This window comes from Grammomys surdaster, unplaced genomic scaffold (genome assembly GCF_004785775.1).
Source record: "Grammomys surdaster isolate TR1022 unplaced genomic scaffold, NIH_TR_1.0 126153, whole genome shotgun sequence".
In the NCBI taxonomy this organism is placed as follows: domain Eukaryota; kingdom Metazoa; phylum Chordata; class Mammalia; order Rodentia; family Muridae; genus Grammomys; species Grammomys surdaster.
Genome location: NW_021620961.1, coordinates 5,485,931 through 5,496,822, shown reverse-complemented (window position 1 = coordinate 5,496,822; position 10,892 = coordinate 5,485,931). Strand labels below are relative to the sequence as shown.

At 32.8% G+C, this 10,892-nt stretch overlaps 1 pseudogene; it reads left to right on the top strand.

Annotated features, from left to right (window-relative positions):
• The first annotated feature begins 588 nt into the window (after positions 1 to 588).
• LOC114612290 lies at positions 589 to 756 on the top strand (annotated as a pseudogene).
• The last annotated feature ends 10,136 nt before the right edge of the window (positions 757 to 10,892 follow it).

The following is a 10,892-nucleotide window of genomic DNA, read 5'->3' as shown; positions in this document are numbered from 1 at the left end:
ACCCCAGCCGCAACACTTTGTGTCTTTAACTATCACATATACCTCCACTCTGTATCCCATATATATAAATTTTCAATTATCACAGGCAAATAAGTCTTAAAATGGTTTCATCTGTTGATTTTAAAATCCATCTCCATATTACTTTCAGGAAGTATAGATTTGTTTATGGAATAAGGTGCCATGCACCGACTACCATTCTAATCATCCTATGAGAAACATGAATTTACTTTAACAATATATGCTAATTCTTAACACTCAAATATTTCAAAAAATAGTTTGTATAATGTCAATAAGTAATATAGCCTTTTGTTTCAAATAAAGTTGTTTAAACACTTATTACTAACTTTAATACAGAAGTTACGATTGTGAAGATTTCAAACTAATTTCCAGTCTTCAAAAGTTCCCATTGAAGGAATTTGATAATTAATTGATCTGTAAAGAATAAACTGAGATAAATTTTGTTGTAAATACTTATATATTCTCTATTATTTAAATGTTTTCATTATTTATTATACTTAACAATATCATTTTCTCATTTCCTCATATTTGAACTCTTTTTAGTTTTCCACTTAAAAATTTGAAATTCCCATCGCTTCTCGGCCTTTTGGCTAAGATCAAGTGTAAAAATTTGAAATTTCCAGTAACCACAATTGTGTATTTTTAAATAGAGTGGTTGTCTGTTTATCTGTCCATTGATAATTAGAGAAACAAAATTATGCAAAATATTCATTTCCTCTTTGATATTGATGCTACTTTTGTCTTTTATTAGGTACCCAATGAATCAAAACTTTCATATTTTATCAAAAATGTTATTTTATATTTTCAGTTATTACATCAATAAATGCTACTGGCACAGAAGTGAAAAAGTTTTTAAGAGGAAACCAAATCAATTGGTAATGTAAGTCTGCCTAAAGGAAAGGGACTAATTTTGGTGCTGTTGATTTCGTTCACCTTTATTCAGAATTTCATGATCTGAAGTTTATTCTGGTTTTGATTTTATTGACACTGTTTTGCTTTATTTACCTAAAATGTATCATCTTAAAGTAAATATATATGCCTTTACTTAATAAAGATGTTTCTAAAACGTCAATTCCTCCCTTAGGTGTTTGGCTATACACTATCAAAGTTCTAACTAGGTGGACAGTTGGGAGTACCATCCTCTCAGAGGTGAGGTAGGATGTGAGACAGTGGGTCATGCCAGAAAATTTGGTAAACAGAGCAGGTCTGAGACCCTGGCATTGGGGTACACACCTGAGATAGCAGGTGCCTCCCTGCTCCATGCCAGATTCCTGGCCTGGAATACATGTAGGTCAAAACAGAGTTCTCCATGCTAATGAGATACCTAGAGACCCTGAAGGTTTACCCAATAAAGTAAACGTCCCTTCCAACACATTCCTCCCTGAAAAAGTATTTATCTCTGGTCCACCCTGAGAATTTGGTGTGTATCTATTTTCCACAATGAACAATAAACATTTTGGAACCAAGGACTGTCTCTTCAATGGAAAAGTCTTCCATAGAAGGCCACTCTGCACTTTCAGACAACCACTGCTACCTTTGCTGATGGGCTAAGCCAGACTTCTCCATTTCCCTGGCCAGAGTTCATTCTTGACCTCAGCCCATGGGACCCCAAAGGTCCAGCCATGTTACATTCCATGGACCCGTGTTCTGGCTCCAGAACTCCAACTGTGACCATGATCCAGGGAACTTTGGCTTCCCACATCTTAGACTATATCTTCCCAAGCTGTGTCTTGGAGGTTCCCTAAAACCCAGCACCAGATGGCAGCACCCACGTTTTGCCAACAGAAGATTGGAAGGGAAACTTAATGACAAATTGCCTTTTCGAACATCACAGAAATTTGCATAATTAAATTGGTTGTGGTTCAATAAAAAAGCATTTGAAAGTGTACTAACAATATGGTAATTAAAAACCAGATGTACTCAAAAATGCCACTTTACTTAAGAATTTGGAATGTTATATATATTGGAAATATCCAATGTGACGGAAAGTAGGTGTGGCTGGTAAGGATCCATGCATACACACTGATACACATATAAAGCCTGTATGATGTTTTGCTACTTCTTTTAACACAATGGCATTATATAAGAAAATGAATAGGAAGTATATGATAGAATTGCAACCACTAGGGGTACAAGAAAAATGTCTACAGAAAGTACCTGGAAAACATCTTTTGTGAACTGGAAAAAAAAGTTTGAAACATAAGTTCTTAAAGAGAACATGGTAGATCAATAATAAGTATTATGCATATATATGCTCAAATCAAAGAATGGTCCACAAAGAATTAATAAGGTCATGTTTTATATAAATTACTGTATCTAATAATGAAGATCTATTGACTCATATTTATTTTACCAAAATTTATACAAGGAAGGGCTAAGATATGACTCACTAGTTAAGAACACTTGTTCATCTTGAAGATAACTGGAGTTCAGTTACTAATATCCATAGCAGGAAGATCACTGTTTCCTGTAACTCCAGTTTCAGGGTGACTGGCATCATAACTTCCAAGAGCATCTAGACATGCATACATATCATATACAACTACCCCTACACACACAGAGAAACAAAAACCAACAACTTTTTAAAATCATTATATAAGAGTGAAATACAGTATAACGGTTTAATACTGTACACAAACATCTTATAAGTCAGAAATAATAGAGTATAAAATATACAATTTCTAAATTACATGCAATAGGGATCAAATTCTGTGTTGTTCAAAATGAAGGTAAACTTATATGATATTATCCCAGTCTTGGTCAATGTCAGAGAGTTAGCCAAAAAAAAATCCCAGTAGGGAACACTAACTGAAACTTCAATGCAAAACCTATAGCTAATGCCAAGGATTATGCCTGCTCTCACTTGCCTCCTGAAGAGAGTTTCTTTTACCTACTCTTCATCAGGAAATCTAGCATGCTCCAGGAAGTACTCATGAGTTCATTACATCTGTTTGTTTTTCTAAGTCTTTCAAATCACTAAGTAGTGATTTTAAATCCAGGCAGTTATATCGAAATAATGCAACATGATACATATAGAGCTCTGTTAAACACAAGGGAAAATAATAATGTAAACATTTGCTGTTTTTTTAACATATGCAATGACATATTTATTAAATGTTTATTCTCCTAGTCTCTTTGGTTGGAAAGCATTCAAACAGAAGACAAGACATCAAGAACTCCAACTACTAAAAGACTAAATGTGATAGAGTTCACCTGTTTGTCCTCCCACTAACAATTAAATCATTCAAAGATGTAAAGCATGCAAATCTCATTTAATGTTTTCTCAAAGAAGAAATATTACCTCAACACACAGAGCAATTAAAATACATTCCATCTCTTAGGGGTTAACACTTGTTAGAACATATCAGTGTGTACTTTCTTTTGATTTCTATATTCCATAATGAATGGATTAAATTTCAAGTTATCTTTTGTCAGGACACCCTAAGGGAACTTTATCATACAGAAAATAATAACTGTATCACAGCAACATATTTATGCCTGAATATTTTATAGTATATTGCTGGGCGCTGCCTCGCCGAAAAGGAGAACGCCACGCTCAGGATTCTTCTGACAGCAGTTTTATTGTTACAGCTCTTTTAGTGTTACAGCTCTCTTAGATGGTAGTGTTACAGCTCTTAGATGGTAGTGAGGCGAGGGACCCCAAGCCCCAAAAGCCTATGGCTTATATAGAGCTTTAGGAGACATGCCACACACTCATTGGCTCTTATGATGTCGCCAAATTAGCATACTGGTTTTCGAGCCTTGCGCAGGCGCACATTCAAGCAAGGCTCGCAAGAAGAACCAGGAAGCAGGAAACCGGCGCCATCTTGCAATGGCGGACGCGGCTCCTAACAGTATATTATGCAAAAATAAATGAGAATTAATATGTTACTTCTGTAATTATTCTCAACTCTGTTGCTGCTGTCTACCAATAAGAATATTTGTTTACACACATGACTCTACTGTACTTCTAATATAAAATGTAACCTATTTTATCATTCACTTAAGTGTCCTGATCACAACTATCTTAAAAGTACATGTCTCTTAAGATATTAAGAACTAATTTTCCCACATCTTAGGGTCCAGGCATATAGTATGTACAATCAGGCCTTAGTTATTTAAATCCATGACATCTAATAAATAAATCTTCAGAAAATATCACATTTACTTGAAAATTAGTAGTTAAGCATTAAATCTAAACCTATGAACTCTGTGCATAATATAATTTCTGATTATGATAGATATTTGATAAAACATTAAACGTATATTAACTTTAGATATAACAATAGGATAAGTAATAGGTGAAAACACATAGCCATTTCATTTGTAAGTACATATATCTAAGAAATAATATGAATGAATTATCTTCATTCATGAATAATTTAGATCTTGGTAAATCTGGAAATAGATGGAAAAAGAAAAAAAGAGTAGAGAGCAAACCTGAGGAGATTACACAATTAAGTGTCAAAAAAGTTTGAAATATGTAAGTAAATAGTGATCAGTTAGGATAATTTCTTACCTCACAAATCAGCTGTTCACTTCAAAAACATTCATAACCCTTTTCTCAAGAACGCTGAAAGTAAAATTGGTTTTTCTTGTGAATCATAACACTCATCTGCAATAGAAAAATTGAACTAAATTTTTTATTTATATTTTTGTACATTTTGCTTGTCAATGTTCTCTTTCTGCAAACTTTCCCTAGTCCCCTTTATGACAGCTGTCAGTCTCTTATTAGGTGAGATCAACATTGGGTGTTTTTATTTGTAAATGGAAATATGCAGTATTTATACTTCTGTTCATGGTTTATTTCATTTAAAATATCTTGAAGTTAATATTATTGTCATTGACAAAATTTCTTTGATTTTCCTGTAACTGAGAATAGTTCAAATACATCTAGCATCATCATTTCTTAATCAGTAATTCCTTCATTTGCGATGAAGGCTAAATTCCTTTCTTGGGTATGTGGGCAGTATATGCATCAAATATAGGAGTTTAGAGTTCTCTTAACATAATGAATAATAATGGTTTTTTTTGTCAATACCAAGTAGTGATATAAATAGATCTTTTCTGTTGACTTCCTTGAGAAAACTTCATTTTGTTTTCCATATTAAATAAACTACCTCACTTTTCTATTGAACATAACTTTTCTCTTCTTTTACTAGATTTTGTAATTTTCATAACAAAGATTGTTGCTAGATTGAATATATTTCATTGTAGTTTGTATTTGTATTTATCTTAATAAGTGTTATTGAGACTTATCTATTTCAGGGCAATTTGTATTTTTATTTTGATCAACATTGGTTTTAGCAATATTTTTGTAAATAGATATTTATCAATTTTTATAGATTACCCATGTATCTTTGTAAATATTAGGCAACTGTTCTAAAATTCAGCTGCACCCTTATCCCCGTTCACCAATGTTAGTAACATTATTGATATTTTAGCTGCTTAAATTTTTAACCCTTATATATTCTGTCTCGCAATTTCTTGTTGAGTGAATGAATAATTTCTACATATTTCATCTCATCTATCAGCCATTTTTCTCTGTTGATTTTACCACGGACTGAGTAGAAACATTTTTGTCCTCGATACAGATCTGTTTATTCGTGCGTCTTTGTCTCTCTCACGATTAGATGTTAAAAGTCTTACAATGTACTAAAGTAAGTTCTCTATTATTTCTAGCAGGTAGATTTTCAAGTCATTTATTTATGCCTTGTTCTATCTTGAGTGTGGTCTTCTATGCAGAGAGGATAGTCTGGTTTCTCTCTACGGATATGCATTTTCTCACCTCCCCTTATTAAAATGTAGGTTCTTAGACTATTTGGCAAAATTCAGTTAACAATAAATGAGTCTGTTTATTTCTACATTGTTTTCCTCTGTCATTGGCTTTTGAATAATTTTCTGTTAGTATCACCTTAATCTAGCTAAAAGACTTTGTAATTTGTTTTGAAGTTGGAAAATTTGATGCCTCTAGGCATAAAAAAACTTAGCTTGAGGTTTTATGGTTACTCAGAGAGTATTCTGTGGTTCCATGCAATGTCTAAGAATTGTTTTATTTGTTTGTTTCTTTGATGTGGTTACTTTTTCCTTTGAAGTTTCCTTCAGCATGTTTAAAATTACTAAATACTGAAGAAAACATTGACATTATTAAGTGAAAATAACATTAGTGATAAATAAGGCTTTTTAAAATTAGAATAATCTGTTGATTCTCATGATTAATAATGATAATAATAATAATAATAATAATAATAGGAAATTGATGGAAAACTATGAGAAAGTTGCTATAGTTGATAGGCAGATTGTTATTGATTTCCATACTATAATATAAATACAAAGCAGAATTACAATGTAATTGATTTTGGATTAATATTCAGAAAACTACATTTGTTTTGGATTGATATTCAGAAAACTGCATTGAACATAATCTTGAAATTCTCTCTACTGCATTAAAACCAAATGAGAATTAAATGAAATAAGTTGTTCTATGAGTAAAATAATTAATATATGTGTATATTAAATGAATTATATTTCAACAATTTTATAAGAATAACAAATAAACAAACAATATTATTACCCAGTAGTCACAATATTAGGTATATTTGATACTGTGATTGAAAAAAAATTTTATATTTAAACTTTAATAGACAAATTACTCCCTAACTGTAAATATTTTAAAACGTCTTAAAAACTGTAGCAAATTACAAAATCAAATGTAACTCTCTAAAGGTAGACTTTTGAATCTTACAGTGATGAATAGTTTTGAAAATATCAAAGAAGAAAAAAATTGATACACTATACCTTAAATTTAGCAAAAGACACAAATTCTGTAAGTAGAGTTCAAAATAAACTTTAAACCATAACTTGAAGTTCTGTTTGTTTAACGTTGCCAATTCTTTATTTTTATTTACATAATTTACTTTTTTTTTACATTGCATTCCAATCTCAGACACCACCCTCCTCTTTTTTCAGCTCCACCCTTACAAATTCCTTCCCTCATAAAGTCTACCCCTTCTCTGAGGACAAGGGTAGTCTCCCTTGGATACCCACCCATCCTGTGATATCAAGTTGCTGTGGGACTAACTGCATCTTCTACCTCAGAGAACCAACAAATCAGTCCAGCCAGAGGAAGGGGATCCATTGGCAGGCAACAGAGTCAGATATATACCCTCTGCTCCAGTTCCAATTGTTAGGAGACCCACATAAACACTAAGAAGCAGATCTGCAACAAATGTGTGTGAAGCTCTATATGTTCTTTGGTTGGTGGCCCAGTCTCTGTGAGATGCCATGGTAAATTGTGTGTGTGAGTGTGTGTGTGTGTGTGTGTGTGTCTGTATGTGTATGTGACATTTTTTTCTGATTTAAGATCTCTATTTTGTTTCCTGTTGAGGTGGGAGCCTAACTCTACTTCTCTGGTTTTGTTGGCATATACAATGTAGCCTAGGCTAGTCTGAATCTCACAGCTATCATCTTGTCTCTACCTCATGAGTTTCGAGGTCATGTGCATAATTCCTACATCCTGCCAAGAACTACTTTCAGAAGGGCAAATCTATGATCTGTAACAGACAAATAGGAGAAAGTCTATAAATTTGTCCTATTTAAATTAGCAATATTTTAATATTCAAATGAAAAGTACATCAAGATAAAAGCAAAATGAGATGGAAATATTTAGACTGACATATCTATCCATTTGTTTACAAAAATCAATAAGAAAATACATACCAGTTAGTAGAATTTTCCCTCTATTTATGCATCTCAGAATCTGGAGAATAATTATTTTCTTGGTTAAAAAAGATCAATATGTAAGGAAAAATAAAATGCAAATATATCAACTCCATATCACTTAAATTATTATTCATTTTAATATGGATGTAGTAAAATATCAAAGAAGAACTTTAAAAATAATACTGGTGTACTGTATTATATAAAATCAGCAGTATATTGATGTTATGACAAATAATATGCGTAGATACAAAATATTTTAATGTTCCTATATTTTATATAAATAATATATTATTGTTGTCCTACTGAAAGTATGTATCTGGGTGAATGTATCTGTATAAAATTATTTTTGAATCAGTATAATTCCATAATCCTTCTACTTTAAATGTTTCCATTAACAGTTTTTTCTTAAGTGATGTAATGTGAATTGTTTTGGCTCTCCTTGCTTTTGGAGCTGTTCCAGATTGTAGGATAAATTGCCTCATTTCCCTTCCATGACTCTTTTTGCTTTCATCACCTTCAATGAGCATTTAGCAGTGGTTTATCCCAGTGGTACAGCAAACACTGTGTCCTCTGGAAATAGAGCCATCGATGAGAGAATTTTGTTGAACATTCATATAGGTCATAGAATCCTACATTCTCCCTTTGCTTATCCCCTTGCAAAAGACCTGTCCCAGATCCAATTTGTAAAGGCATTAAGGATATTAAACCTGTAGGGATACAGCTTGCCTAATGCCAATGGACAAGCTGCTTTAGCTGGAGAAGCAGCTTCCTACTGGTACTTAGATCAATATTCTATAAATCTTTCACTTATTTCTACATACATACATACATACATACACACTCATATACATGCACACACTTTCTATGTCCCTCTGTCTCTCTGTCTCTGTCTCTCTGTCTCTGTCTGTCTCTGTCTCTGTCTCTGTCTCTCTCTCTCTCTCTCTCTCTTTCCTATTCTGTCTTCCTTAATCTATAGCCTCAATTTTTATACAGTACTGAAGAAAGAGGTGATTTCAACTAATGATAAAACCAGGTAGTTTCACAGGCTCAAGGTTTTAGTCTAAGCTTGTAGTTATGTGGCAATGCTCTCAGACATAGCATTCATCTTACTAAGAACCTGAACACAATCTGAGCTCACCTGAACATAATATGAGAAGAAAATACGAGACCTTGGGTAGTTGAATTTCTCCTCACTGTCCTTGTCAGAATACCCTAGAAAACAGGTCCTGAAGAAAATCAGTGTATTTGAAGTCTGCAGAATGCCAGGAAGGGAGTGAGGCATGAAGGAAATAAGATAAAATATGTCTGGGAGTGTTACTATGCCCATTGAAAATTTATAGCTTATGTAACTGTTCTGAGTGGGATGAGTCTTAATAGGGGTGACTGGGCTGCTGTATTTCAGAACAATATTGGGAGACAAAAGAACTCATCCATCTTCTGGCTCATCCAGGCTCAATTCTAGTTAGTCATATCACTTAGCCTTTCCAGAGTAACCAGGAATTCAGAATACCATGCAGGCTGATGACCAGCAAAAGTGCAGGGTCAGTACCACTTAATGTCATTTTAGGGGACATATAATCATAGCTCTGAAGGGAATAGAAATAGTGACTTGGTTTTGTTGTCATAAAATGATGCTGGTAACATGAATATTTACCTTGCCTAAGTTAAGGAAGAGAGACAGATCTATGCTTCAAAGACCAGATTGACATACATTGTTTTAAAATTACATTTTGGTATTTATTTGTGCATTGTTGGGGCTAGGGTTGGGGATCACTTGTCTCATATATAAAGGCATCAGTTCTTTCCTTCCACCATGTATATAGACCCTTAGGGATTAAACTCAAGTTATCTTAGGCAGTTTTCATGGTACTCATTCCGTCTCTGAGAATTATTTATAGGCCATTGCTTTTTAAGTGGCCACATACAATTATTTGATAAACAGTACTAGCACAATAATCTTTGAATCTTGAACCTTAAAATGAGTAGAATTAAAATGGAAATAAAGTAGCAGAGTGGTGAAGAATTTTGGTGAACATTTCCATAGGTGACAGAATCTTGTACATTCTAGTTTATCCAGGCAAAGAAAACAACCTGACTTCCCATCAATTCCCAAATTAATGGCTGTCATAACCTGCAAGTACTCCACTAAAAAATACATTACAGAAGATTTCAGAAACTACTTAGATATTTATTTTCACAGGTAGGTATTGTTAATACAATTTTGATGCCTTGCAAATCAAGAGTTTCAGAATTAGTTCACTGTAAGTTCTTGCTACAGCTTGTACTTATACATTTTAAAATATACATTACAAGAAATAAAAGAAAACCCCTTTAATAAGAAATACATTAAAATATATATTTTCTGTCTAATTCAAAGAGTGAGGACAATATTTTGGAGTCTTATTTAAAATGGGTCATGCAGATTTAAAAGTAAATGACAATCCTTCTTTATTAATCCTTTTCATGACAATTTTTGTACTTTGCATTTACTGCCTGTTCATGTTCTTTAATGAGAAATGCAGACTAAAGCAGAGTGTCTAATGTGTTGACTAAAAATAACCTTCAACTACATTTTAGACAGCTATGAAGACTAGACTGTATTATCTTTTGAAAGATCGGAACAAAGACCCTTTCATTTTAAAAAGAATGGATGATAAATTGCTCTAATTAGTTAATTTTAATCTTTGAGATGAATAAAACTTGTCTACATAATATAAACGAGCAGATTTTTTTAGGGATTAGGTTTTTATGGTGGTTTTTTTTTTTTTAATTTCTCTAGGCAATGTACCAAACCACCTGGCTTAATTCTGGCCAAAATTATTTTTGATCATCTTCTTAAAATTAGAACACATAAAACACTGCCAAGACTCATATGAAAATACACTAAATTCAAAATATGTCATTAAGTCCACTTTTTTCATAACTACTCATGTTCCTTATGAGGCTACCATTTTCCTTTTTTGATATCAGAAATAACTTTCACCTTCATTTGATCTTCAATTAACCTTATTTAACTGCCGTGATATTTCCTCTCTTTATGTAAAGCTATCCTTCTCAAGTTTCAGGAATAAGGTGTAATAATGATGCATTGACTCTGTAGAGGCCTCCTAGTTGGACATCTAAAAACATATAATCAGTGCCATGAGAAGCTT